Source organism: Styela clava, unplaced genomic scaffold (genome assembly GCF_964204865.1).
Source record: "Styela clava unplaced genomic scaffold, kaStyClav1.hap1.2 HAP1_SCAFFOLD_18, whole genome shotgun sequence".
NCBI classification, from domain to species: Eukaryota; Metazoa; Chordata; class Ascidiacea; order Stolidobranchia; family Styelidae; genus Styela; species Styela clava.
The window spans coordinates 370,001-375,000 of NW_027556465.1; the positions used below are offsets into that span (position 1 = coordinate 370,001).

Here is a 5,000-nt window from a genome sequence, read left to right on the forward strand (position 1 = left end):
TATTTAGCATGCCAGAGTCTCGTTCGTTATCGGAATTAACCAGACAAAACGCTCCACCAACTAAGAACGGCCATGCACCACCACCCACAGAATCAAGAAAGAGCTCTCAATCTGTCAATCCTACCTGTGTCCGGGCCGGGTGAGTTTCCCCGTGTTGAGTCAAATTAAGCCGCAGGCTCCACTCCTGGTGGTGCCCTTCCGTCAATTCCTTTAAGTTTCAGCTTTGCAACCATACTTCCCCCGGAACCCAAAGACTTTGGTTTCCCGGATGCTGCCGGAAAGGTCGTCATGGTAACGCCTCCCGATCGCTAGTTGGCATCGTTTATAGTCAGAACTAGGACGGTATCTGATCGTCTTCGAACCTCTGACTTTCGCTCTCGATTAAAGAAAACATTCTTGGCGAATGCTTTCGCAGTAGTTCGTCTTCCGCCGATCCAAGAATTTCACCTCTAACGGCAGAGTACGGACGCCCCCGTCTGTCCCTCTTAATCATTACCTCGTGCTCCGAAAACCAACAAAATAGAACCGAGGTCCTATTCCATTATTCCATGCAACACTATGCAGGCGAACAGCCTGCTTTGAACACTCTAATTTTTTCAAAGTAAACTTATCGGCCACCGCCGACACTCAGTCAAGAGCACCGACGGAGAACCGAAGGTGAGGCGAACGCAACCAGTGACACGCCTTGCGACGGACCGGCGGCGCTCGCCCAAAATCCAACTACGAGCTTTTCAACCGCAACAACTTTAGCATACACTGTTGGAGCTGGAATTACCGCGGCTGCTGGCACCAGACTTGCCCTCCAATGGATACTCGTTAAGAGTTTTAGGATGTACTCATTCCAATTACAGGGCCTCGTTAGAGTCCTGTATTGTTATTTTTCGTCACTACCTCCCCGTGTCGGGAATGGGTAATTTGCGCGCCTGCTGCCTTCCTTGGATGTGGTAGCCGTTTCTCAGGCTCCCTCTCCGGAATCGAACCCTGATTCCCCGTTACCCGTTATCACAAAGGTAGGCACGTAGCGTACCTTCGACAGTTGATAGGGCAGACACTTGAATGATACGTCGTCGGTGCAGAGACCGTACGACCCGCGTGGTTATCCAGAGTCATCAAACGTCACAGGACGAACCCGGTCGGTTTTGATCTGATAAAAGCGCGCCTCCCGAAGTCGGCGCTTAATGCATGTATTAGCTCTAGAATTACCACAGTTATCCACTTCGCTTACGAGACCAAATAAACCAAGACTGACTTAATGAGCCATTCGCAGTTTTGCTTTACGAGAACTCGTTACTTGCACCTGCATGGCTTAATCTTTGAGACAAGCATATCACTACTGGCAGGATCAACCAGATAGCTGCGACAGCTGCGCTCGGCCCTTGCTGGGCCGCCCAGCGCGTGCTCGTCGCATTCGTTTAAGACCGAGGCGATCGCCTGCGGCCGTACTCAGCTTCGACAGTCGCTGGCCGCGACGTCCACGCTCTCGCCGGCAGTGCCAGGCGGAGCGATTTGCGTTTTTTCTTTGCTCGCCCTCTCTCGGGCTCGATCCATTCAGTTTCGCACAAACAAGAGCTCTGCCGGCCGCCTGCAGCGGTGCCTAAAACCCGGGCATAACAATGCGACCGTTCTGCTAGGCCGACAAGCGCTCAAGCCAGACGCTCGATCGAACGCCCCCTACATATTAGTCGAGACAACGGCTCGCTCATTAGCATCGCGTTTGTACTTTAACTTTTTTCGGCTCGGCTTCTTTCGACGCCGATGCCGGCGACGCAGCACTCTCTCGCCCGCCAGCCACCGAGAAAAGGGTGCGCTCCGACCGGCCCCGCACCGCTCTTTCTTGGCTCATTCGAAATTACTGTCTTTCGCTCTGACATGCCTTACCTAGGGTTAGGTTAGTATGCTTGCACGTTTGTACTTTAACTTTTTTTGGCTCGGCTTCTTTCGACGCCGATGCCGGCGACGCAGCACTCTCTCGCCCGCCAGCCACCGAGAAAAGGGTGCGCTCCGACCGGCCCCGCACCGCTCTTTCATGGCTCATTCGAAATTACTGTCTTTCGCTCTGACATGCCTTACCTAGGGTTAGGTTAGTATGCTTGCACGTTTGTACTTTAACTTTTTTTGGCTCGGCTTCTTTCGACGCCGATGCCGGCGACGCAGCACTTTCTCGCCCGCCAGCCACCGAGAAAAGGGTGCGCTCCGACCGGCCCCGCACCGCTCTTTCTTGGCTCATTCGAAATTACTGTCTTTCGCTCTGACATGCCTTACCTAGGGTTAGGTTAGTATGCTTGCACGTTTGTACTTTAACTTTTTTCGGCTCGGCTTCTTTCGACGCCGATGCCGGCGACGCAGCACTCTCTCGCCCGCCAGCCACCGAGAAAAGGGTGCGCTCCGACCGGCCCCGCACCGCTCTTTCATGGCTCATTCGAAATTACTCTCTTTCGCTCTGACATGCCTTACCTAGGGTTAGGTTAGTATGCTTGCACGTTTGTACTTTAACTTTTTTTGGCTCGGCTTCTTTCGACGCCGATGCCGGCGACGCAGCACTCTCTCGCCCGCCAGCCACCGAGAAAAGGGTGCGCTCCGACCGGCCCCGCACCGCTCTTTCATGGCTCATTCGAGTTTACTGTCTTTCGCTCTGACATGCCTTACCTAGGGTTAGGTTAGTATGCTTGCACGTTTGTACTTTAACTTTTTTCGGCTCGGCTTCTTTCGACGCCGATGCCGGCGACGCAGCACTCTCTCGCCCGCCAGCCACCGAGAAAAGGGTGCGCTCCGACCGGCCCCGCACCGCTCTTTCTTGGCTCATTCAAAATTACTGTCTTTCGCTCTGACATGCCTTACCTAGGGTTAGGTTAGTATGCTTGCACGTTTGTACTTTAACTTTTTTCGGCTCGGCTTTTTTCGACGCCGATGCCGGCGACGCAGCACTCTCTCGCCCGCCAGCCACCGAGAAAAGGGTGCGCTCCGACCGGCCCCGCACCGCTCTTTCATGGCTCATTCGAGTTTACTGTCTTTCGCTCTGACATGCCTTACCTAGGGTTAGGTTAGTATGCTTGCACGTTTGTACTTTAACTTTTTTCGGCTCGGCTTCTTCCGACGCCGATGCCGGCGACGCAGCACTCTCTCGCCCGCCAGCCACCGAGAAAAGGGTGCGCTCCGACCGGCCCCGCACCGCTCTTTCTTGGCTCATTCGAAATTACTGTCTTTCGCTCTGACATGCCTTACCTAGGGTTAGGTTAGTATGCTTGCACGTTTGTACTTTAACTTTTTTCGGCTCGGCTTCTTTCGACGCCGATGCCGGCGACGCAGCACTCTCTCGCCCGCCAGCCACCGAGAAAAGGGTGCGCTCCGACCGGCCCCGCACCGCTCTTTCATGGCTCATTCGAAATTACTGTCTTTCGCTCTGACATGCCTTACCTAGGGTTAGGTTAGTATGCTTGCACGTTTGTACTTTAACTTTTTTTGGCTCGGCTTCTTTCGACGCCGATGCCGGCGACGCAGCACTCTCTCGCCCGCCAGCCACCGAGAAAAGGGTGCGCTCCGACCGGCCCCGCACCGCTCTTTCATGGCTCATTCGAGTTTACTGTCTTTCGCTCTGACATGCCTTACCTAGGGTTAGGTTAGTATGCTTGCACGTTTGTACTTTAACTTTTTTCGGCTCGGCTTCTTTCGACGCCGATGCCGGCGACGCAGCACTCTCTCGCCCGCCAGCCACCGAGAAAAGGGTGCGCTCCGACCGGCCCCGCACCGCTCTTTCTTGGCTCATTCGAAATTACTGTCTTTCGCTCTGACATGCCTTACCTAGGGTTAGGTTAGTATGCTTGCACGTTTGTACTTTAACTTTTTTCGGCTCGGCTTTTTTCGACGCCGATGCCGGCGACGCAGCACTCTCTCGCCCGCCAGCCACCGAGAAAAGGGTGCGCTCCGACCGGCCCCGCACCGCTCTTTCATGGCTCATTCGAGTTTACTGTCTTTCGCTCTGACATGCCTTACCTAGGGTTAGGTTAGTATGCTTGCACGTTTGTACTTTAACTTTTTTCGGCTCGGCTTCTTCCGACGCCGATGCCGGCGACGCAGCACTCTCTCGCCCGCCAGCCACCGAGAAAAGGGTGCGCTCCGACCGGCCCCGCACCGCTCTTTCTTGGCTCATTCGAAATTACTGTCTTTCGCTCTGACATGCCTTACCTAGGGTTAGGTTAGTATGCTTGCACGTTTGTACTTTAACTTTTTTCGGCTCGGCTTCTTTCGACGCCGATGCCGGCGACGCAGCACTCTCTCGCCCGCCAGCCACCGAGAAAAGGGTGCGCTCCGACCGGCCCCGCACCGCTCTTTCTTGGCTCATTCGAAATTACTGTCTTTCGCTCTGACATGCCTTACCTAGGGTTAGGTTAGTATGCTTGCACGTTTGTACTTTAACTTTTTTTGGCTCGGCTTCTTTCGACGCCGATGCCGGCGACGCAGCACTTTCTCGCCCGCCAGCCACCGAGAAAAGGGTGCGCTCCGACCGGCCCCGCACCGCTCTTTCTTGGCTCATTCGAAATTACTGTCTTTCGCTCTGACATGCCTTACCTAGGGTTAGGTTAGTATGCTTGCACGTTTGTACTTTAACTTTTTTCGGCTCGGCTTCTTTCGACGCCGATGCCGGCGACGCAGCACTCTCTCGCCCGCCAGCCACCGAGAAAAGGGTGCGCTCCGACCGGCCCCGCACCGCTCTTTCATGGCTCATTCGAAATTACTGTCTTTCGCTCTGACATGCCTTACCTAGGGTTAGGTTAGTATGCTTGCACGTTTGTACTTTTAACTTTTTTTGGCTCGGCTTCTTTCGACGCCGATGCCGGCGACGCAGCACTCTCTCGCCCGCCAGCCACCGAGAAAAGGGTGCGCTCCGACCGGCCCCGCACCGCTCTTTCATGGCTCATTCGAGTTTACTGTCTTTCGCTCTGACATGCCTTACCTAGGGTTAGGTTAGTATGCTTGCACGTTTGTACTTTAACTTTTTTCGG

General features: G+C 54.4%; 1 non-coding gene across 1 annotated transcript in view; it reads right to left on the reverse strand.

The window, feature by feature from the left end:
• Nucleotides 1-1,353, reverse strand: part of LOC144418572 (small subunit ribosomal RNA) — a 1,811-nt gene extending 458 nt beyond the window's left edge. The window contains exon 1 of the ribosomal RNA XR_013473562.1: nt 1-1,353. This exon is cut by the window's left edge and continues 458 nt beyond it. This is a non-coding gene — a ribosomal RNA (small subunit ribosomal RNA).
• Nucleotides 1,354-5,000: the final 3,647 nt, after the last annotated feature.